Consider the following 25720-nt stretch of genomic DNA (forward strand, 5'->3'; position numbering starts at 1 on the left):
TACCAGCACTTTGGGTGGCTGAGGCAGGCAGATTGCTTGAGTTCAGGAATTTGAGCTCAGCCTGGGCAACAACGGCAAAACCTCATCTCTACTAAAAATACAAAAAATTAGCCGGGTGTGCTGGCATGCGCCTATAGTCCCAGCTACTCGGGAGGCTGAGGTGGGAGAATCACCTGAGCCTGGGAGGTTGAGGCTGCAGTGAACCAAGATCACACCACTGCACTCCAGTCTCGACAACCAGAGTGAGATGCTGTCTCAAAAAATAAAAAATACAAATAAAAAATTTGTTAAAAAAAAGTAGCACCCAGCACCAAAGAGGACATAATAATGATTTCCTGTAGACATAAGGCTAACCAGTGTTTACAACTCAAAGATAACCTCCCTTCAGAGTCCCCCCAAGCTTAGGTGAAGTTGGTTGTGAGCAGGAATAGTGAATTTCAAAATAATACACCTAGATTACTCTAAGAATATTTCTTTTGACTTCACTTACAATTTTATACAAAAGCAGAAGTTACCAAAGATTACTTATCTTCATATTTACCACCATCTTCTTACCCCAACCCCCATGTCTGTGTGTAATTAAAGGAAGCTTGTCAAGTAAGCTACCTATTTAATGCTCGGAATGAAAGAGAGTGTGTGCTGGGAGTTGGGGGACTGCTTGCGTGAAACATTTCTCTCTTCTGGATTTAAACTTAGTCTTGGTTGCCAATCTGTTAACAGACAGTTTGTAAATGAAGGGGAAGAAAAATATATAAATTAGCTTTCTAATAAATCTGAAATTACAAATGTGAACCAAAGCAGGGAATAAATACTTGACCAAAAATATGTAAGTAAGTGGGTGTTGGGGAATCACAATTTTTAAATATCTCAAGTTTTTGCTATGAAAGTTCTATTTCAAAGTTCTTCAAAATGATGCCTGATATTCCTGCATACTGTGTTCCAAATTTATGTAAATACAAGATGGAAACTGTGAAGTATGTACCTTCCAAAAAGAAGACACTGACATTTTATCTATATATATTTAATAGATTTATGAAGAACATATATAAACATATATAAATACTTCAAGGAACATTTAGGATAGATTTAGGATATATGAACATGTGGCAGGGTTGGAAAGAACATAATTCTTACCCAGAAGGGGAAGGCGGAGCTACACTTAATTGGATCCAGCTACAACATCATTGGAAGTCATTTTCTCGCCAAAAAGTATCTCCACGGCAAAATCTGATGGATAAATTCTCCGTGCTTTTTGTTTATGTAGATTATCCTATTCATTTTTTGGTAGATAAAGCCTAAGAATAGAAAAAAATTATTACATTTTATATTGGGGGCTCACTGAAAAGCCACGCAGTTGGGTATCCACGTTAGAGCTGGAAGAAACAACAAAAGAACCTCACCATGAATAGAACCTCAGCCCCTTTTTTGTGTCTCAGTTGGCTCCTTCCACCTTTTTAGTGAGACGTAAAAATACTTTAATCTTCAGCAACACATCAGTAACACATGCTGACTCTCTTAGCATTGCTTTATATGGAATTAATGACATCCAAGTTTAATAAAATATCTGAATTTCTCTCTATGATGGAAATCAGTCAGGATAGACATGAATGAAAGCCCAGTAATAAAATACTATATCTCTTTTAATTTATGTGTGAGGTTGCAATTTTTTGAATTTTTACCATCAGACCTTGGAAATGACCTTGAGCAGTAGGATATAACTCCCACATGCTGAGCGTTCCAATAATGGAACACTAGGCATAAATTGGTTAACTCATTTATGCCTCATGTTCTCAATGATAGAAGTTAGCATTTTTAGCTAAACAGCAATCTCATAACAAAAACAGCTTTACCAAGTAGTATGTAAATTTAAATGTTACAGAAATCTTTAGAAATTTATATAAAAGAATAAAAGTGACCTAGCTTATCACTTCTCCAAAATGAACACAGTGTTGTAAAGGAAAAAAAAAAACGGTATCCTTTAGCAAGAACCACTTTTGAGGAGCAGCATCAAATGAAGCTCCACCCAGGTCTCACTTTTTGAGGGTCTTTGCTCATGTTAAAATAAAAAGCTTATTGTTTGTATGCATCCAAAAAAAAAAAAACTTGTAAAAAATTTCCATCAAATCCAAAGTTGACTCTATCAAAATCCATTAAATGTTTTGCATTGCAAGTGTGTAGACCAGAGGTTTAATTTCCTGTTGCCTTGCTGGACTTAAGGAATCATTCTATCCAGTTCACATTTGAAGAAAAGATTAGGACTGGATGTAACAATAACTATCAATTCGTGCCACATATAATCATAGCCACTTCTTCAACTCTGACCTAAATCATTTAAAAAATATTTTGTCCTTTTGTATTGAAGAGTATGGTTGATACAAAAATAGTCTCAATTTATCACCATCACAAAACAAATGCTACTTACAGTGGAGAACTTCTAGACTGAGAAATGAGTTTCCAAATATGGCAGAAGGTTTTTTTGGAACAATAATCTCCAAATCCAATTAATAATTTTTCAGAAAGGTTTCCCAATTCAGTTATTAGAAAGCCATATTTGAATGGCTATTTAAATAGACTATTACTTAATGATATTTCTTAGCTGTATTCCTTAATACTGTGTCTTGTGACTTCTCCTAGATATAAGTGTGTCAGTCAGCTTTTCAGCTAGCTGAAGCCTCCCTAGGTCCTGCCTTACTTTGGCACAAAAGTTGATGGTGGTTCATCACTGGTAAATCAGCACCTACTGACAGGGACCTGACATATTGAAGGTGCTGAGCAGCCTCATATTGAACTTCTCTGGGAGGAATTTACTACCACACTTAAGATCTGATGATAATACTTTTGAACTCGTAACACAGTCCTATGGCATGGACCCTGAGGATACTGCAACAGTGGGTCTCAAGAACAAATGTATTTTTAAAATAACCAAAGTAAGAGGAGTAAGGCAAGGAACAATGGTGGTTCAAGGATTTTTTGCTTTCTATAAATTAAGTTTATGACAACCAGCAAAAGACTTGCCATTACACCTTATACATAGACATTGAAGATTAGGCTGTTTCTATGGGTTTCTATTATATTCATACCTGTTATTTTCAATAAAAGATGTGTGCAACCAGAAGTAAAATGAGCAATTTCATAGTATGTAGGAAGATCCTAAAAAGAAAAAAAATTTTCAAAGTAAAACTGATACCAAGAACTAATCATTCCAAAGAAATTAAAGTTCCTTTCTTTATTCCTTTTTATATTTATCAAACAATTATAACCATTAAATATGTGGCACTCTGCAATCTATAACAATACACTCAAGACACAAAGGACGAGGCTTTAAGAAAATGCTACTGCATTCTCTTGCTGTTTCTATCAAAATTTTCAAGGAATAGTATTTTTCCCATGATAGGTATTTAATTTAAATGCTGCTATTTGAATTTAGATAGTGCCAAACAGACTCTACTAAGGACCTATGCCTATATATACCCAACTACATTGTAGTGAATTCTTGTAATTTTTTTTTGTTGCCTCAGCATCCCTTTTAATTATAAATTGGATTTTCTGATATCAGAAGTGGGGTTCAGTCACCCTCAGCAGTTTCCAGTTCACCTCCTCCCAGTTCCATGTGACTGATCCTGATATCTGCCTTACACAACCTTCCCCTGATGACCACTTCACTATGGGACAGCGAGATATAACCTACTTGACTCACCCCACAGACCCCCATACTCTGCAGGGACCATGTGGATATATCAGTGACCACCTCTCAGCCACAGCAGAGACTCATAGCTGCTTGCATTAAACCAAATTAGACCTCCCCACAGGAAACCTGCTCAGGTAGCACCTTACATCCCAATAAAGGCTTCCACCCTCAGGTCCCTCCCTCTCTCTCGCTATTGCTCCCACCCATCAGTCGAGTACAGGTCTCCTGGATGGCTCCCCCTTCTAGTTGGCCCTGCTAACTGTGCTGCCCTCCTCTCTCTGGAATTAATAAAAAACTGCTTTGGTTATTTCATGTGTTGTATTGTGCTGCCTTCTCTGTTTCACCCAACTGAGTCACCCAAACCTGACTCTCTTTCCAGTCAGTGCTCCCAGCTACTCAGGAGTCTGAGGTGGGAGGATTGCTTGAGCCCAGGAGGTTGAAGCTACAGTTAGCTATGATCACATCACTGCACTCCAGCCTGGGTGACACAGTGAGACCCTGTCTCAATTTCTTAATTTTTTAAAAAAGATGCAAAACAAAATGTAATCATTGCTATGCAGTAAAACATACCTTTGGGGTTTTTTTTTTTAGCATCTTGACTTTATTTGTGTGTGTTTATTTTTGTATTTTTTGTATTTGAGAATACATGTAAATTTAGAAAAATTTAGAAAATTTACAATTTAGAAAAAACAAATAAACAAAAATTATTTAAATTACATATGCTCTTCTAAAAAAAATTGTTATAGATCTGATTTATTGTTTTCTTCCCCCTACCCCTCCCTTTTTGGGAATTGTAGTAAAGCAAATCTTACATAAAATCATTAGACCAGACAAGAACAATGGCAGAGGCTATTTTGTGATTACTCACCGAAGAGAAAAACTGCACTTTCACATTATCATACAGAGGTGGACCATCAAATACATCAATTAATATTTTGTCTGTTGTAATGTTATCAAGTACCTATGAATGAACACATGGAATTGAGAACTATAAACCTAGATAATGATAACAATGAAGTTCCTTTTCACTTATCATGACTTCCTGTATTTATCAAGTACTTTTGGTCTCACAGCCCAATCACTACATACATAAATAATTATTAATAATCTTTTCTAGTTGCAATACTGTTGTTTATGCGTGTGTGTTTACATTTGCTTTTTGTTTTCTGAGACAGAGTCTCACTGTCACCCAGGCTGAAGTGCAGTGGCGTGATCTCGGCTCACTGCAACCTCTGCCTCCCAGGTTCAAGTGATTCTTGTGCCTCAGCCTCCCAAGTAGCTGGGACTATAGGCACATGCCATCATACCCAGCTAATTTTTGAATTTTTAGTAGCGATGGGGTTTCACTATATTAGCCAGGTTGGTCTCAAACTCCTGCTTCAAGTGATCTGCCCACCTGGGTCTCCCAAAGTACTGGATTACCGGCATGAGCCACTGCACCTGGCCTGTTGTTTATGTCTTTTAAAGGCCAACATATTTGAGGGTTATCATGAACCACTTTTCTTTTTTTTTTTTTTTTTTTTGTTTGAGACAGAGTCTCACTCTGTCACCAGGCTACAGTGGCATGATCTCGGCTCACTGCAACTTCTGCTCCCAGGTTCAGCTGATTCTCCAGCCTCAGCCTCCCAAGTACTGGGACTATAGGCATGTGCCACCATGCCCAGCTAATTTTTGTATTTTTAGTAGAGACAGGGTTTCACCATGTTGACCAGGATGGTCTCAATCTCTTGACCTCGTGATCCACCCGCCCTGGCCTCCCAAAGTGCTGGGATTACAGGCGTGGGCCACCGTGCCCAGCCATGAGGCACTTTTCAAAAGTGCCACACTTTTAAAAAGTATTGAATTTTCCATTAGACTGTAATCAATTAAATATTATTATTTAATGTGTGTCATTTGATTTTCATGTGTTAGGGCCTTTTTTGAGAATACATTAAGAAGCTCAATTTTAAAGCTAGCATTGACATTCAAAAAGCAATGCATAACTTATCACGGTTTTTTATTTTCTGAATTTAAAAAATAACAACGTGGGACTGTAACACTTGGGGGTTGGGCCTGCATGCTCCTCCCAAGGGAGGGGGAGAGTGGGGTCCCCCTGCTCATCATGTTTTATCAGAACTCTTGTGTTTGTCAATGGGATCTTTGAACTTGACCAGTGCAGGCTGCTGGATGGAGCAACCAAAGATAGCTCAAGTTTTGGAATGAATGACTTTGAAGCTGTACTAGTTCTTTGACTCATTCTTATAGAAATAATGGCACCCACAATAAGAAAGGTCTATGCTAGGCCCTGTGAAAAACACAAAAGGGGGTGCAGACTCAGTTGGCCTCTTCAGGGAGCTGTACACTTAAGAAACAATAGTAGAATGGTACATAACTCAATCTGTATGATAAAGACTGGGTGTGCTGTTATGCACTACTGGGAGCTAGTTAACAGAAAGTGCAGAATGCAAAAATTTCATTAAGGAGGTAGAAATTGAATTGGGCATGAAGCAGTTTAGATAAAGGAAGAAGAGCTCTGAAAACAGAATATACTCCAAATGGAGGGAAAAAGAGCAGCAATAACACAAAGTAGAAATTAGAACAATGGGCCAGGCATGGTGGCTCAAGCCTGTAATCCTAGCACTTTCGAAGGTTGAGGTGGGCAGATCACCTGAGGTCAAGAGTTTGAGACCAGCCTGACCAACACAGAGAAACCCCGTCTCTACTAATAATACAAAATTAGCCAGGTGTGGTAGCACATGCCTGTAATCCCAGCTACTTGGGAGGCTGAGGCAGGAGAATCGCTTGAACCCAGGAGGCAGATGTTGTGGTGAACTGAGATTGTGAGAGTGCACTCCAGCCTGTGTAACAAGAGCAAAACTCCGTCTCAAAAAAAAAAAAAGAAAAAAAGAAAAAGAAAAAAATTGGAAAAACAACAACAAATAATGTCAGGCAGTGTGGCTCATGTTTATAATCCCAGCATCTTGTGAGGCTGAGGTGGACAGGCTGCTTGAGCCCAGGAGTCTGAGACCAGCCTGGGCAACATAGCAAGTCCCAGCCTCTACAAAAAATAAAAAATATTGGGGGACTGCTTGAGCTCAGGAGGTTGAGGCTGCAGTGAGCCATGATCATGCCACTGTGCTACAACCTGGGTGACAGAATGAGACCCTGGCTCCAGGAAAAAAAAAAAAGGAAAGGAAGAAAGGAAGGAAAGAAAGAAAGAACCAACTAATTAACTAAATTAGAGTTGTGTTCCAAGAGCCAAAAGGGATGACCCAGTTTATTTGGAATGAAGTCTGCTGGTCAAGCTACTGATGGAAAAAAGCTCAGGTATTACACATTAGGGCTATTATATCTTCAGAGCTCAAGAGCCAAGGAAATAAGAGTGACGTTGTTGAAAAATATGGTGGAGCATTTCCTATGTGACAAAGAGGCCTGATAATTATCACATATAACACTTATTTAGTGATTTATAGTTTACAAAGAAACTTTATATATATTATCTAATTTAATTCCCATTACACTTGAGACGTGATATTTATTTTACAGATAAGGATGTTGAGCCAGAGGTGTTAACTGGCTCTGACTACAGGCACACAGTGTGTCTTCTGCTCTACCTACAATTTTTCACAACGAGAGCAATATTTCAGAATGCATATTTCAGGATTCTATACATGCATTATAGAAGGAGAAAGAAAGGGTAAGGAGACCACTGCAGAAATCTAGGCATGTGCAAAGGAGATTCTGGACAATTAGTGGCAGTGAAAACAGAAAGGAAGGAGAACATAGAAAACTGTCAAAGGCATAATCAACAGAGATTGATGACTAACTGGATTTAGGGGGCCGAGGCAAAGAGAATCAAAGCCCAAGGCATGAGTGGAAGAATGCTGGTGCCATTTGCAGAAGCAGAGAGAAAGCTCCTTGATAATTCAGACTGGCTAATGCATTTGAGTTGGAGTGGAAACTGTTCATGTTGTAGCTCCTGCATCTACAACTCAGTGGGTGCTCATAAATAGCTGTTATGAGTAAATGAACAAATAATAGTTGAAGTAAGGGGAATGGGTCATCCTTTAAGAGTAAAGCATTTGCTAAGAACACAAAGCCAAGGGTCAGGCCTGGATGAATGCCCTCAGTTGGGAGAGGCCAAAAAAGCCGGGGGCAGAGTGGGGAGGGCATGGCAGGGAATAGGGTTAGTAATGGGAGAATTTGAGACAAAGGCCTGGGTAGGAATTCTAAAAGTTTATGGTTATTAGACCATGAAAGATGCTTTCTTACTGTTTCAGAAAAGGTATATAGTTTTAGGCATTTCTTCATTGCAGCAAAACATTGACTACCAGGTCCCTTTTGCTTTGGATAAAGAGGTTCCTCCCCAGTTCATTCACTCTTGCATTGTTTCTCACAGGGTCATCCCACAGAACTTCTGACTTAGAATCACTTGCGACATTGCTAAGTTTATAGATTCCCGGGCCCCATTCCAGATTTCCCAAATCATATTTTGGGGGTACAACCTAGGAATGTAAATCTTTATAAGCTCGTCAGTAGTTTTCATGCACACTAAACTTTTAGAATCAGGGTTATATAACAAAAGATCAAATGATGGAGAAGAAGAGAATATGGCTAAAAATGACCAGATAATGTAAATTAAAATCCTTAATACATTCCTGGGAACATGCTCAGTGTTTGTGGAAGTGTGAAAGGGAAAGCAACACTGACCAGAAATAAATTCTGGAAAGCACCCTGAAAAAACTGTTTTGAACAAACAGGTTAATTTATCTCTGGTTTGCATCCAAACCCAGTAACACCAAGTTGGATGGTAACCAGAAAGCATTACGGAATCTCTTTATGGTGAGTGATAGTTTAGGGAGGTGAACATTGCTGGTTTGACATTCAGCCTTAAAACAAATATCAGATTTTTTCAATTCACATGTTTTCTCTTACCGAACATTTTCCTAATGAAATAGTGGAAAAGACAAACTTTTTCTCCATTTCTATTTGGATTTTTAGATCACGTACATAACCTGTTCCAACAAAATGAAATTAAAAAGTTAGGTTGGCTAGCGTGAACATCAATATGTCTCACCAATTAACATCATGTTAAAAAGAGAAAAAATTATCCAAGCTAACAATGTATCAATAGTTACTTATTTGGTCTTGTATGGATTTTGTCTTTGAAAGACAAGGCTTCAAAAGCCCAGTTCTGTCTCCTAAAGCAGATATTATAAGGCGAGAGAAGAGGAAAAAAATACATATAGTTCAGCTTCGAAGACTTAGAATCCCATCACTTTATCTTTCCAGAAAAAATATTTAGGGAAGCTAGGCCAGGCATGTGGCTCATACCTGTAATCCTAGCACTTTGGGAGGGCGAGGTGGGTCGATTACTTGAGGTCAGGAATTCTAAACCAGCGTGGCCTAGATGGTGAAACCCCATCTCTACTAAAAATACAAAAATTAGCCAGGCGTGGTGGCACATGCCTGTAATCCCAGCTACTTAGGAGGCTGAGAGAGGAGAACTGCTTGAACCTGGGAGGCAGAGGCTGCAGTGAGCCGAGATTACACCACTGCACTCCAGCCTGGGCGACAGAACAAGACTCTGTCTCCAAAAAAAAAAAAAAGAAAAGAAAATTCATGAAAGGTGACTTGCAACCTTTGCAACCTTTCTTGCTAATATGTTGCTTTCTTCAGACTTCTAATCATAATGATTCTTAATAATAAATACTGTCGTTTAACTACTTTGGCCCTACTTTAAGGCCAGTTCCTGATGCAATCTCTATAAAAATATATGATAGTTATATCCAAAAATTCCAGTGGCGTTCAGTATATATTTACAGACAAAGGCTTTTTTGTTCCTTTTTTCCAATTCAAATGACCCACTTCCCTTCGCATTTCCTCAAAGACTTGGTTTCTCAGCCAATTAATTTTTTTATTGCTTTCCTCTCAACTCTACATTGATTTTAATTTAAATGTTCACAAAACTAAAGGTAGAGAATTAAAACAAATATTTTAATAAACTAGTGTATTAATTATCTTTGATTGTTCATCTCATATGCTGTTTGTTTTCATTTAATTTTGTTTTCACTAACACCATGATATTTATTTGTCATTAGAAATCACAGTTTCTTGCCTCAGTTCCCTCTTTCCCATTCCAAGTGCAGAACTTCTTTCTATTGATGTCTACCAGAAATCAGTGAAATGTAGAACTAAACTCAGAAGGCTAAAAATACTAGGCTGTCTGTGTGGACACCAGCATCCTGGCCCCATGGCACCTATAGCACCCAGCACTGGCACCACCTCAGGTCCACAAGCTGGCTGCTAGAAGAGGTTTGCTTTAGGGGTTCCGAAGCATCGCCTCCCTGCTACACCTCTGGCAGTGGGAGTGGTGAGGCCCCATCCCTTCCACACAGACACATCCTGCTTTCCCACCTCCCCTGAGTGTAAGCTGGGGGTGAGAGGGTTATAGATGGAGGAGAGAGGGGAAAGGGAGAGCCCAGGGTGATGAGAAAAAAATATGCCTCTAAAAGAAGGTGAGAAAATGATACAATACAGAGACACCTCCACCAAGGCAAACTCTGAACTAGAGGTGGTTCTGAGAAATAAGCAGGCTTGAGGGCACATGGGTCCTCCTCCTCCCTCATCAGAGGCTCCCTCTGCCCGGAAAAGTCCACCCTGGGTTGAGACCAGAGGAGCAATGAGAACAGGAGAGATGGGAAAGGGATGAAGTCCCCCAAATTGGTGATGAAAAAGTGAAGAACATCTAAGGGCTGGCAATCAATGGGCAATTGCAGGAGGAGCGGCATAAATAAGGAGGAGTTCCTGTGTGAGGATATGTAAAAAGACAAGTATGAGTTAGGATCATCTGTATATACGACTATGAGCAAAACCCTCCCAGAGTGGGAACATTGGCCCTCCTGCCCAATTCTTCAATTATACATAAAGCACTTACGAGGAATCAAATAAGTAATGAAGCGTTTTATAAAGAGTATCCATCTTGGAGGGAGATTCCAGTTGTAGAGATGTTTCACTTGCGCAAAATATGCAACCTATCTCTTCTGAAAAGCAACAGAAATCTTCCTTTAAGTGGAGATGAAAAGTCTAAAGTCGGCATTCCTTTTTTTTTTTTTTTGCATAAAGCTTGTTAATGGAGGCAAGTAATTAAGAAAACATTTACTGGATGCCATTATATAACTAGATATTTTTAGGGATGCTGCCCCACAACTATCTACCTTGAGGGAAAAATACTGAATTCAGTGCAATGGGGAAGTAACAAGGATGGAGCCAGGCCCTGTTTATAGGCTGCTCATGGTTGACAGGGCAACTAATCAGAAGCACAACAAAACAGTTACAGCATCATCAGTGTCTGGATAGAAGCTTAGTTGTGACTGAGTTAGAGGAAGGCTTGTGGTTTGGTGATGAGCAGCTTCCTGGGCATGAGAGAATGGTATAAGTGAAAACTCCAGAGGAATACCTCCAAACCTCAGTAGCAGGTTTCCCGTCCCTCTTCTCTTGTTCCTGACAGCTACAATTTCTTCACTTTGCATTTCCTCAATTCTGTTTTCTCAAGGAAGCCCTGAAATTGTCTTAGCCTTGTCCTTTCCCTGGGGCAAGCTGTTCACAACGGCTTTCCCCTGAATCTTTCTTCAAGGTATTGAAGAGCTCTGGTACTCAAACAACTGGTTCAGAATTCAAAAGTTGGCCATCATGGTGGCTCCCGCCTGTAATCCCAGCACTTCGGGAGGCTGAGGTGGGCAGATCACCTGGCGTCAAGAGTTTGAGACCAGCCTCACCAACAGGGTGAAACCCTGTCTCTACTAAAAGTACAAAAATAGGCCATGCGTGGTGATGGGCACCTATAATCCCAGCCACTTGGGAGGCGGAGGCAGGAGAATCGCTTGAACCCAAGAGGTCAACGTTGTGGTGAGCTGAGATTGCACCACTGCACTCTAGTCTGGGTGACAGAGCGAGACTCTGTCTCAAAAATTAAAAACAAAACAAAACAAAACTCATAAGTTCACAGACTGTTCCTTACCCATTGGGAAATGTTGATTAAAGTAACTAACGGCCATACTTCCCTTTAGAAAGGGCCAGTCATGAGACAGGTTCATGAAAGTCCTTAACTTAGGAGTAGATGCAGTCAGTACAATGGCCCACAATGCAGGATCAGAATGTGATGGTGTCTGAGAATCACCACCAGACACAGAGGGCACTCTGTCCTGAGGTCTTGCCAACACAGCTCTCAAACTTGCAGCTGAGTCCCTGTGTTGCTTTTAAGGTGAATCAGAAGAGATTCAGTTGCAGCCTTTGGTGTGCTAGTTCTGTACCACAGTTAGGGAAACCACGCACGACTGCAGAAGAAATGGGGATGGGGAGATATGTGGGAAGAGTTGTTGAAGGAGCTCCGTCTAGCATCCCGTTAGCTTCTGCCACTAGATTCTCCACCTTTCCCTAAGGGCTGTAAACCACCAGGGCCCTCAAGCTGCTTGTGCTCCCACGCTTCCTTCTCCTACAACTTAAAACAACATGGACTTGTAGTAGAAGTTAATACAACCAACACATACGAGGCACTCACTACAAACAAAGAAAACATTATGAGAAAAGGGTGGAAAGATGGGTAAGCCCCGGGCTTTGCCTTTAAAGGGGATACAGAAGTCACCACTTCAAATAACTAGAGAGTGATGCAAAGTGACGTAGTCCCTAAAAGAAACACAAAGGGCTCTAAGAATTGAAAAAGCAAGAGACTACTTCAGGCTAAGAAGGGAAAGGGACTCTAGGAAAAGGGGCATGAGCAATGGCATGAGGGTATCAAGTGTCCATAGGCTGGGAAAGAGCACAGAGTCTAAATGTGTTGGAGTATGGGATGTGTGATGCACATAGCGGAAGAGAAGGTTGGAAAAGTCGAAGAGTGGCTCTTGAGTGCCAGGTTGAAATGTTTAGTTTATTGCCATTGGCAGTGGGGACATAGTATGGATTTTGAGCATGGAAATGGCATGATTAGGGCTGCACTTCAGTAAATTCACCTATCACTTTTAGCTTAGAGTCTATGACTATCTTTGTTTTGTTTTGTTTTGTTTTGTTTTGTTTTGTTTGGGGCTTGGGTGTGGGAGAAAAGTAGCAGTGGATAAGGCTGAGTTCTTCTGGCCCAAACTAAAGGCTTAGGGCCAGTAGTTAGAGAGTTCTTCTACTCAGCTCCCACCACGTAAAGAAAAACTCATTTACAGCCACATCCAAATCCATTTAGGAATTCCCAACCCGCTCTCACTTCGGTTTCAGGGGCAATATAGAAAAGGCATTATAAATGACAAGCTGTGCAGAGCAAGGGCTTCAGAGACTGACATCTAGATTTCAGTCCTTGGTTCAAAGGTTACTTTCTCTAAACCTCAATTTTCTAATTCATGAGAATCATAGTAGTGCCTACTCACAGAGTTACTGAGAATATTAAATGAGATAGTGAATATAGAACCCTCAGAATAGTTCACCAAAGTCTAGAATGTTGTAAATGCTATAGGATAAACATCCTGGTTTCTGCAATAAACCAATTACAAGTAATAAAAAATGGTGAGAAATCTCTGAACTTAGATTCTTAAAAGAGACTTAGGAGACACAACAACCAAATGAAATGTGTGGACTTTGTTTGAATTCTGATTAAACAAACTAAATTTTCAAAGATTTTAAGACAATTTTGGAAACAAACAGGAACTACAAATTTGATATAAAGGATTTTTAAGGTATAATATTGTTAGATATGATAAAAAGTGTTAAGGTTTTTTCTTGTTGTTTTAAGAGTACTTAAATGTCATACTAAAATGCTGTGGGATAAAATGATCTGACGACTGAAATTTCCTTTACAATAACTCAGATTTAGGGAAAACAAGAGTGGAGAGTGGGGTTGGGGGGGTGTGAGTGGAGTGGGAAAGAATGGATGAAACATGGCTGGCGCCGGCTGAAATGACTGTTGCAGCAATGTGATGACTACATGAGGATATAGTGTATGATTCTCTGGACTTTTGTATATGATTAAAATTTTCCATAACAAAATGTTTCTAAAAGAAAAAACAGAGTAACAGTGTATATTTCATATAGGTGTTATGGGTATTAAATGAGATATGTAAAAGTGCAATACTGTCTGGGATACAGAAGGGGTTTTGAAAAGTTTATTTTCCCCTTTTATTTTCTCTTTTAAAATACACCTCCCCCACAACACACAGAAAAGACACACACACACACACACACACACACACACACACACACACCAGGAGTCATCCAAAAACAGTCTGTGATGTTCTGCAAGGGGTGAATTGTCCCTAGTAAGGGTTTGTGAAAGACTTGGATCTTTTTTACATTGAAATCAAAGTCTGGTGATTTCAGACACACTTCAGAGTCCTGGAGCCTTGGGTACTGGACCTTCTTACTTTGGGAAAATAATCAACTCCTGAGCTCCGTAAACAATAACCAGTATAGAATAGAAAGCAGGATTCTCTGAAGAGAAACCAGAGTCCCCAGCATCTGGGCAGCACCTGAAGCGTGACCCTCAGACTCAGGGAGGGACCAAGGCCTGTTGCAGGGCACCCAACTGCTGCTGCCTGATCACCAAAGGAGAGGAGTCTAAAATGAAACCAAAAAACAGGTGGCAATCTGAACCCACTCCCCTAAAAAAACTCCCATTTTTAAAAAGAAAACTTACCTGAGAAGGAGTTTCTACTCCCTGAAATTTTTCGCTGTGGGTTTTATCTGTTCGCCTTTCTCCAAAATAATACAGGCTTTCCTACAAAAAAGGGTACAATCCAACCATGGTTCATCTGCACTCTTTCCTTTCCTGTATTAGGTACCCTTAGTGTTTCTACACCCACCTTCTTTCCTAAAGTCAGTGATTTTGTTTGTTTGTTTTTTTGGTAGAGTCTTGTCTGTAACCCAGACTGGAGTACAGTGGCAGGATCTAAGCTCACTGCCACCTCTGCCTCCTGGGTTCAAGTGATTCTACTGCCTCAGCCTTCTGAGTAGGTGGGACTACAGGTGTGTACCACCATGCCCAGATAATTTTTTGTATTTTTAGTAGCGATAGGGGTTTCACCATGTTGGCCAGGCTGCTCTCAAACTCCTGACCTCAAGAGATCCGCCTGCCTCAGCATCCCAAAGTGCTGGGATTACAGGCGTGAGCCACCCGTGCCCGGCCGCAGTGATCTTTGGGCAGAGACTACCGAAAATAACAAACTTAGGACTTCTCTCATTCAAGGATTCATACATTCATAAAATTTTAGAGCTAGAAACACCCTAGAAAGCATCTGGTCCAACTCTTCTTTCCATATTACAAATGACAACACTGAGACCAAAACAAAACAAGCAACCTGCCAAGGAGATGCTGCAGCCAGTTAGAAGAAGCACAGGCCTCGCATACATGTCCCTGGGTCTCAGTCTAGGGCTCTGGATCAATGGCTGTCAATGACTTTCAAACCTTTTGTAGTTGCAATCCACATTAATAAACCTAGGAGACACACACACACACACCAATATTTAAACCTTTTGATATTTTCTATTCTGCTCTATTCATTTAATTTTCAAAAGATGTCAGTTACAATCCAGTAACTTTATTTTAAAACTCACTGATAAATCATGATCCATAGCTTGAAAAACACCATCGTAGAACACCCATTTTCAAAATCTGTGTATCTCAAATTAGAGAAACCAAAGGTGGTGGAATTGGAGTCTGGGCATTGTCCACAACCACCACCTCTTCCCTAGACTGAAGCCAAACAACTCGAGCAGAGCTGCTGGAAATGGTAGCATCTCAGCAAGAAAATGACAGAAAGAAAAATGACTAAGAACTCTGCTTTAAGTGGAAACAGCCCACCTTGTCTTATCAGACATTTTTAGAAGTCACAGACTCCACATGTATTGACTAAGCAAAGATATTTACATTCAGGAGAGGCTTTGTTCTGAGTTGTGAAATGTTGCTTTTTATCTACCTAAGAGTTGTGAGGATGGGCAAGGCTCTTTGGAGAATTTACCTAATTAAGTTTGACACTATTCTCACGAGGAAGGAAGAAGTCATGGTACTGGCAGGAGGAAAAGCAGGGCCAGGTGAAGTGAGGGAAGCATCCTGATTACTGAATGCTTTTTTCTGTGTAACATGGCTTTACTCCCCTCACCTTAATCCTGCCCCATCAGGTCTTGTCTTTAACATGTTGATATTGTATACATCATAGATTTTTTGCATTAACTTTTATTAAAATATTGCGTTAAAATTATTTATTTTGATTATTACAATTTTTAGCATTCCCTTAAACTTTGCACCTCATTGACCTCACTCTAGTCCTGGCCCAAAGAGATTCTGAAGTCAGCTACTAACTAGTGCACGTTAAACAAGAAAGTATCAAAAACAGACTTTCTAAAGACTGCTTCTCTAATTACAATTTTACTAAGCACCATGACTAAAATAATCATCTTAACGTCCTGCCAGTGATGTTTCAGAACTAGCAAACTCAATCATCCTAAGACAAAGTTTGTAGAACATCTTTCATACCTTTGCAGTTGAACATATTTCAGAGGCAATAAGGAAGGCACAAACCATAGTTCCTGTTCTATCTAGAAAAGAAAAGAAGTTAGTTCAAGAACATACACGGTATAAAAATACACTCAGAAATATTCAAGGAGTGCATTTTAACTTGATTTTCTTTCTTTTTTTTGAGACAGGGTCTTGCTGTGTCACGCAGGCTGGAGTGCAGTGGCACAATCTTGGCTCATTGCGACCTCCATCTCACAGGTGAAAAATAGGCAAATTACATTTATAGTAAAAATATCTCTCACCATCTCTCCACAAACGGACACGATGAGGTTTTTACTAAAATCTATAAGAAAGCAACAATTCATGTCTTTTATGATTTTTTTGGATAATAGTAAAAAAGAAAAATTCCCAACTCATTTAGTACATTAATATAACTGATTCCAAAATTGCACAAATGCAGTAGAAGATATTTTTACACCAGTCTCACATATAAATGTAGATTTAAAAATATACATATATTTTCAAAGTGAATTCAGCAATGTAGAAACACCATGTATCAACACCAAGTGCCATTTCTCTTAAGGATGCAAGGATGTTTTTTCCAAGATGGCAGATTACAGGCTTTTAGCATGCCTCAGTCATTTGGAAATAGCAAGCAAGTACATAAAGACCAACTCTGTGAGCTTTAATTCAAGAAAGAAAATGGCAATTCCGCGGAATTATGAAGGACATCCCAGATCCTGGGGAGGACAATGCAGGCAAGCAGCCCTCAGGACAGCATTCGACTGATAAAAGTGAGTGAAGCCTCAGTATGGGAGAGAGGCAGACAGCATCCCTCTGTCTCACCTTTCCACTGGAGATCCATGCAACCCGGGCAGAGGAAGAGATTGTTTCTCCCAAGCCTTGGAGCTCATTTGAGAAGAGACTTGGAGACTTTGTGGGGGAAAGACACAGGGAAACGCTGCCGGCATTTTCCCAAACCTGGACTGGGAGCAGGACAACACGGGGAATCTTCCCTATCTGGCTGCACCCATCTTGTGCCCCCAATCCCCCCACCCCTAGGGCTGAGGAAGCTCAGATTAATGTGTACTCAGGATTTCAGCCCATTGCCTGGGGCAACAGAGAGCTCCTCCCAATAAACAAGGATGAAGTACGCAGCCAGCAGCACTGGCAACAGCCAGCTTTTACCCATGGCGCCATCTACTGGCTTGTAGGTCAAACCACACACCCAACATAAAACCTGCTGGCAGAAGTGCATAGGGCTGCAGAAGCAAAGCCAAAAGACCCTACCTAGCATGCTCTACAGTCACACCCCCTAGGGAGGAGGGAAAGGGAAAGAAGAAAAAAAAAACAATAATATTATAGGAAAGGAAAGAAAAAGAAAAATCCTACCCAAACAAAAATAATTACACAAATTAGAAGTGCTAGCATCTCCAGATGAGAAGGACCCACGCAAGAATTCTGGCACCATGAGAAATCTGAATGTAGTGACACTGCCAAAGGATCACAATAGCTCTCTGGCAATGCTTCCTACCAAAATGAAAACTCAGATATGACAATAAACAATTCAAAGCTTGGGTTGAAAGGAAGCTCAATGAGATTCAAGGTTGAAATCAACAAAAAGAAACTTCTACATCAATCCGGGAAATGAAGGAAGAGATAAACATCTTAATAAGAAATCAATCAGAACTTCTAGAATTAAAAAAACTCACTAAGGAATTTCAAAATACAACTGAAAGCTTTATCAACAGACTGGACAAAGTAGAAAACATAATTTCAGAGCTTGAAGACTGGTCTTTTGAACTAATCCAGTCAGACAAAAATAAAGAAAAAATATTTTTTAAAAGTGAAGAAAGTCAGAAATATGAGATTATGTAAAGTGACCAAACCTACGAATTACTGGCATGCCCTAGAGAGAAAGAGAAAAAGAAAACAGCCTGGAAAACATGTTTGATGGAATAATTCGAGAAAATTTCTTGAATCTTGCTAGATAGACATCTAAGTACAATAAAGCCAGACGGCACCTGTGAGATACTATAAAAAATGAACATTACCAAGGCATATACTCACCAGACTGTCCAAGGTCACTGTCAAAGAAAAAGCCTTAAAGGCACTGGATAAAAAGGCCAGATCACACACAAAGGTAGCCCCATCAGGGTAACAGCCAAATCCAACAGCACATCAAAAAGTTCATGATCAAGTAAGCTTCATTCCAAGGATACAAGGTTCAGCATATGCAAACCAAATGTGGTGCAGAATTAAACAGAAACCACATGATCATCTCAACAGATGCAGAAAAAAAAGCTTTTGATAAAATTCAACATCTTTCTTGATGAAAAAAAACACACAAGAAACTAGGAATCAAAAGAACATACTTCAAAATAGAGCCATGGGCCAGGTGCAGTGGTTCACATCTGTAATCCCATCACTTTGGGAGGCCAAGGCAGGCAGATCACTTGAGGTCAGGAGTTCAAGACCAGCCTGGCCAACACAGTGAAACTCCGTCTTTACTAAAAATACAAAAATTAGCCGGGCATGGTGGTGCACATCTGTAATCCCAGTGACTCGGAAGGCTGAGGCAGGAGAATTGCTTGAACCCAGGAGGCAGAGGTTGCAGTGACCGAGACTGCACCACTGCATTCCAGCCTGGGTGACAGAGCAAGACTCCATCTCAAAAACAAACAAACAAAAAATAGGCTGGGTGCGGTGGCTCATGCCTATAATCCCAGCACTTTGGGAGGCTGAGGTGGGTGGATCACCTGAGGTCAGGAGTTTGAGAGCAGCCTGGCCAACTTGGTGAAACCCTATCTCTACTAAAAATACAAAAATTAGCTGGGTGTGGTGGCAGGCTCTTGTAATCCCAGCTACTTGGGAGGCTGAGCCAGGAGAATCGCTTGAACCTGAGAGGTGGAGGTTGCAGTGAGCCAAGACTGCGCCATTGCACTCCAGCATGGGCAACAAGAGTGAAACTCCCTCTCAAAAAGAAAAAAAGAAAGAAATCATTTCCTTTGCAGCATCATGGACGCAGCTGGAAGTCATTATCCTGAGCAAATTAATGCAGGAACAAAAAACCAAATACCATATGTTCTCACTCATAAGTGAAAGCTAAACAATGGGTGCTCATGGACATCAAGGTGGCAATAATGGACCCTGGGGAGTTCTAGAAGGGGCACAGCAGAAAAGGGCAGAAGTTGAAAAACTAACTATTGGGTCCTGTGCTCAGTACCTGGGTGATGCAATCAATCACACCCCAAACCTCAGCATCACACAATATTACCAATAAACCTGTATATGCACTTCCAAATCTAAAAGTTAATTTATACCAAAAATCTAAGCTCAAAAAGAAAAACAAAGTCTTTTGCACATTAAAAAACAAATAATAACAAATACAAGAATCATCCTACATCAGAAATCTATATTAATGCAATTTATCATATTCATTGATTAAAGAAGACACACCTTACAATTATCTCAATTAATGCAGGAAAAAGCATTCACTAAAATTCAGCCTGCACCTGTGACTTTAAAAATTAACAACTAGGAAACTTCCTTAACTCAACAAAGATAATCTACCAAAATACCTACCAGGAACATCATATTAATGACATAATATTGACAGCATTTTCTTTAAAGCCTGGAATTAAACAAAAATGCCCTCTCTTCACTGCTTCCATTTAACAGTATACTACAGAGCCTAACCAGTGTAGAAAGTCAGTGTAGTAAGTAAATCTTTAGAATAACTCCTTAATCTAATGAGAGAATTTAGGAAGATTTCTAGATGCAGGCTCAACATAAACAAAAATTAATAGCTAAATCAAGGATGCAGGTTGAAATCTTTACAGTAATTACTAAAAACACAGAAAAAGAGTATATGACTTCCAAGGTAATGACAGACGGTGAGAAGGAAAGAATTATATTATTAAAATTCAATCGCATGAAAACAGAATGTCAGTAGGAAAACAGAAGAGTTAAATAAAATAGATGTACACAGAACACTGTTCTCAACAATGCATAATACATGTTCTTTTCAAATGTACAGAAAACATTTGACAATATCGACCAAATTCTGGGCCATTAAGCAAGTCTAAACAAATTTCAAAGAACTAAAAAAGAAAAAAATACATAGTATGTTCTGTGTCCACCACACAATATAATCAGAAATCAAAAATTTAAAGATAAATACAAAATTCTCATATGTTTGGAAATAAGGAAGTATACTTCTACATAACTCATGGGTCAAAAAAAAAAAAACAAGCACAAAGTTGGAACACAGTTTGAACTAAGTAAAGTAAAAACACTAAAAATAAAAATTTATGGGACAAAACTAAAACAATTCTTAGAGGAAAACTTGTAGCCTTAAATAAATGGTAAATAGAAAAGATAGTAGTTGACACTTTAAGAATTATCCATGTCAAGAAGTCAGGAAAAGAACAAATTAACCCAAGGAGTACAGAAGAAAGTACTAAATATAACAGTAATTGATGAAATAAAAAATAAGTAAAAAATAGAGACCACAAATAGGCCAAAAACTTGGTTCTTTTAAAAGACTAGTAAAATTGATAAATCCCTGGTGAGACTACTCAGAAGAAAAAATGGGAGAAGGCACCAAGAAAGCAATGTCAGGAATAAAAAAGGGAACATCTCTGCAGACACTAAAATGGTAAAATGATATTGTGAACAATTTGATGTCAAGACAATTTGCAAAGTTAGATTAAATGGACAAATGCTGGGGAAACTATAATCTACCAAAATGGGCAAAAGAAATAAAATTATAAAAACATTCTATATAGGGAATTGAGCCATAATTTAAAGACTTCTCACCAGAGAAAACTCTAGGCCAATGTGCTTTCACTGGTGAATTTCACTTTACACTTTAGAAGGAAAAAAATCAGCATGCATAAATTTACCCAGAGAATAAAAACAGAGAAAATGAAATGTAACTCATTTTACGAAGCCAAGATTTGAAAAAACTATGAGAAAGGAAAATTATAACCAATCGCCCAGACGACATGAATTTGAAAATCCTAAACAAAATATTAACGGACAGAATCCGGCAATTTAATAATAAAATAATTTAATAAGTATTTAACAAAATAATACAGCACAACTAAATTACATTTATTCCAGAAACATGTTGGTTTACCACTTAATCAATGTAATTAACCACATTTATTTATAGGATAAAGTAGAAAAATTATCATCTCAAAGATTCAGAAAAATCTTTAAGAATTCAACATCCATTCATGATTAAAAAAAAAAAAAACTCTTAGCAAGCTAAACGAATTTTTTTTTACTTTCTTTCTTTTTTTTTTTTTTCTTTCATTTTTTGAGACAGAGTCTTACTCTGTCATCCAGGCTGGAGAGCAGTGGTGTGATCTTGGCTCACTGGAACCTCTGCCTCCTGGTTTCAAGTGATTCTCATGCCTCAGCCGGAGTAGCTGGCATTACAGGCATGTGCCACCACACCTGGCAAATTTTTGTATTTTTTAGTAGAGACAGGGTTTCACCATGTTGCCTAGGCTGGTCTTAAACTCCTGGCCTCAAGTGATCTTTCCCCACTGGGCCTCCCAAAGTGCTGGGTTTACAGGTGTAAGCCAAGGCACCCAGCCAAGGAATTTCTTAATTGATAAATGGTCGCTAATACACACACACACACACACACACACACACACACACACACACACTCGTAAAGCATTTGGAGAGATGTTGAAAGCTTTTCCTTTGATAATGGAACTGTATGTTGATGGCTGCTATTGCCACTTCTAATTCTACACTGTACTGAATGTTCTAGCCAGTGATAGGGAGATGAATGACTGAAATGGAAAAAATATAATTTATTATTTTCATATGATGTAATCATGTACCATAAAATCCAAAAGAATCTATAGATAAATTAGTAGAACTAATAAGTGAGTTTAGGCTGGGCACGGTGGCTCAGGCCTGCAGTCCTAGCACTTTGGGAGGTGGAGGCTGAGGCTGGCAGATCACTTGAGCACAGAAGTTTGAGACCAACCTGGGCAACATAGCGAAACCCCATCTCTACAAAAAAATGAAAAAATTAGCTGGACATGGTGGCACCTGCCTGCAGTGCTAGCTACTCAAGAGGCTGATATAGGAGGATCACCTGAGCCCAGGGAGGTTGAGGCTGTAGTAAGCCATGATCATGCCACTGCATTCCAGCCTGGGTGCCAGAATGAGACTGCCTCAAAAAAAAAAAAAAGTGAGTTTAGGAAAGTTGCTAACTGCAAGATTAATAAATAAAATGAAGTGCATTTAAAACAACAAAAAACATTTAGAAAATAAACATTTTAAAGGGATATCATTTAAATAACCACAAAAAAATCTAAGAATAAATCTCACCAAAAATATATAAGCTTTCTATACAGAAAATGAGAAAGCATTGTAAAGAGAAATTGAAGAGGACCTAACTAAATGAGAGAATACCTCTGTTCATGGGTTGGATGAGTCAATATTGTAAAGATTCAATTCTCCCCAGTCTATAAATTCAATGCAATTCCAAACAAATTTCTACCCAGTGTGTGTAATTTAACTAGCTGATTCCCAAATTTATATGGAAATATAGATGACCTAAAATACCCAAAGAATTGTGAAGAAAAAGAAGAAGATGATGAGGACATATTAGAAAGCTACAGTAAGATAGTTGTGCTATTGGCACACAGATGAAAAATCAATGAACAGAAGAGAAAGGTGAGAAACAGATTCATGTTCCTCAGGGTAGTAAAGAAATGAAAATCTTCTGAACCAGTGTGCTGGAATAACTGGATAGCCATACATGAAAAAAGATGAAACCTGACGCCTTCCTCACATCACACACATAGATCAATTTTAAAAGGAATGAACCTTCTCGAAGAAAATACAGTAGTCCAGTCTATCATTGTTGGACATTTGGGTTGGTTCCAAGTCTTTGCTACACCATGGAATACTATGCAGCCATAAAAAACGATGAGTTCACGTCCTTTGTAGGGACATGGATGAAATTGGAAATCATCATTCTCAGTAAACTGTCGCAAGAACAAAAAACCAAACACCGCATATTCTCACTCATAGGTGGGAATTGAACAATGAGATCACATGGACACAGGAAGGGGAATATCACACTCTGGGGACTGTGGTGGGGTGGGGGGAGGGGGGAGGGATAGCGTTGGGAGATATACCTAATGCTAGATGACGAGTTAGTGGGTGCAGCGCACCAGCATGTCACATGTATACATATGTAACTAACCTGCACAATGTGCACATGTACCCTAAAACTTAAAGTGTAATAAAAAAAATGAAAAAAAAAGAAAATACAGTAGTAAAATATCCTTTAAACTCAAGGAAAATTTTCTTAATCAGGACACAAAAACACAAACTTTATAAAGGGAAAGCGTGATACATATGATGGTAATACAACTAGGAACTTCTGTTAACCAAAAGCTACTCCTGAGAGACAGAAAAGGCAAATCACAGAGCAGAAAAGCTTTCTTGAAATACATTTATGACCAGTAACAGAATTGAAATCAGAATACACAAAGAACTACAATCAGGAGAAAAAAGATGAATAATCCAGGAGAAAAATGGTTAAGAAAATTAAAAAGTTACTTTACAAAAAAGGATATCCAGATACTTAATAATCTTAAAAAAACTTCCTCAATCTTATTAATTACAGAAATGCAAATGATCACCACCATAAGATGCCAACACACAAACACCCAAAGGCTAAAGATAAAAATACTCAGAATTGCAAGTATTGGGGAAGGTATGGAATGCTTGAAGTCTACAATACCAGTGGAGTAAAAATTGGTACAACTGTTTTAGAAAACAGGTGACATTATCAAGTAAAGTTCAAGATTCATTACCCTAAGACAGAACAATTTTAGTCTGAGGTATACATTCAACAAAAATGTGGCCACATGTGCAACAAGAAATGTGTATTTTTAAAAGCAGTATTATTGGGCTAGGTATGGTGGCTCATACCTGTAATCCCAGCAATTTGGGAGGCAGAGGCAGGTACATCACTTGAGGTCAGGAATTTGAGACCAGCCTGTACAACATGGCAAAACCTCATCTCTACTAAAAATACAAAATTAGCTGGGTGTGGTGGTGGACGCTGGTAATCCCAGCTACTCTGGAGGCTCAGGCATGAGAATTGCTTGAACCCAGGAGGCAGAGGTTGCAATGAACTGAGATCACGTCACTGCACTCCAGCCTGGGTGACAGAGTGAGACTTAATCTCAAAACAAAAAAAAAAAAAACATAATTTATCACAATAATAATTGGAAACAACCCAAATGTAATAGAAAAAAAGAGATTCCATTTTCAGTCACAATTTGTGCAAGAATGAATATTTGAAAAGTTGTGCAAAGACATGATAAAAAAAGTATAAAATATTATTAAAGAATGAACAAGATGAGTCACATGTACAACTCAATATCGCAAAGTTGTCACTTCTCTCAAGTTAATCTATAAATTCAATGTAGTTCCAATAAAAATCCTAAAAGTGTTTTATTATGGCACTTCACAAAATGATTTTAAAATTGAATGTAATAATAAAGTTCCAAGAAGAGCAAGACAATTATGCCTTTATCAAACCACATTATAAAGCTACAATAATTACAAAAGTGTGGTAGAGAGAACTTAGGAGCAGTTTTGAATATTTATAGAAACTTGGTATATTACTGAGAGGGATTACAAATTAATGGGGAACAAAACAGCACGCAATTGATGGTGTTAGGACAATTGGCTATCTGTATGAAAAAGACACTTTCCCCAACTTCCAGTTAGATTAAAGACCCAAATATTGAAAATGGAACTTGAATAATTTTGAAGAAATGTGGAATATCTTTACTACATCAGTATAGGGGGGCGAATTTCATAAACATGACAGAAAAGCGTGAAATATATACACACACATAGAAAAACAAATTTTACTATATTCAAAATTACAAACTTCTCTCCAGGCATGACGGCTCATGCCTGTAATCCCGGCACTTTGGGAAGCTGAGGTGGGTGGATCACTTGAGTCCAGGAGTTCGAGACCAGTTTGGACAACACAGTGAGACCCTGTCTCTATAAAAAATACAAAAATTAGCCAGGCATGGTGATGCTCACCTGTAGTCCCACTTACTCAGAGGGGCTGAGATGGGAGGATCGCTTGAACCCCGGGAGGTTCAGGCTGCAACGAGCCGAGATCGTGCCACTGCACTCCAGCCTGAGTGACACAACGAGATCATGTCTCAAAACAAAACAAAAATTTACAAACTTTTGTACAACAAAATAAATCACAATCAAATTTAAAAGGCAACATGTGGGGAGAATATAATTACAATACTAAGAAAAATTGGCATTCAGATTCTTTAAAGAACTCCTATAAATCAATATAAAATACTTTGACTATCACGATACTACTGGTAACCTGCAGGCAGCAACCAACCAGAAGACAGCAAGACTAATATGAATGAACACATAAAAAAGAGGCTGCTCTTGTACATACCAGCTGAATATTAGCCCTCTAAACAACCTTTAACAAAATCAACAAAATATTATGTGAACACAGAATAATG

At 38.9% G+C, this 25720-nt stretch overlaps 1 pseudogene; it reads right to left on the bottom strand.

Moving 5' to 3' along the window:
- Window positions 1-1159: 1159 nt before the first annotated feature.
- The window catches only part of LOC129530390 (putative tyrosine-protein phosphatase TPTE), a 67455-nt pseudogene continuing 42894 nt past the window's right edge, over window positions 1160-25720 (bottom strand).

The sequence above is a fragment of the Gorilla gorilla genome, chromosome Y, assembly GCF_029281585.2.
Source record: "Gorilla gorilla gorilla isolate KB3781 chromosome Y, NHGRI_mGorGor1-v2.1_pri, whole genome shotgun sequence".
Taxonomy (NCBI): domain Eukaryota; kingdom Metazoa; phylum Chordata; class Mammalia; order Primates; family Hominidae; genus Gorilla; species Gorilla gorilla.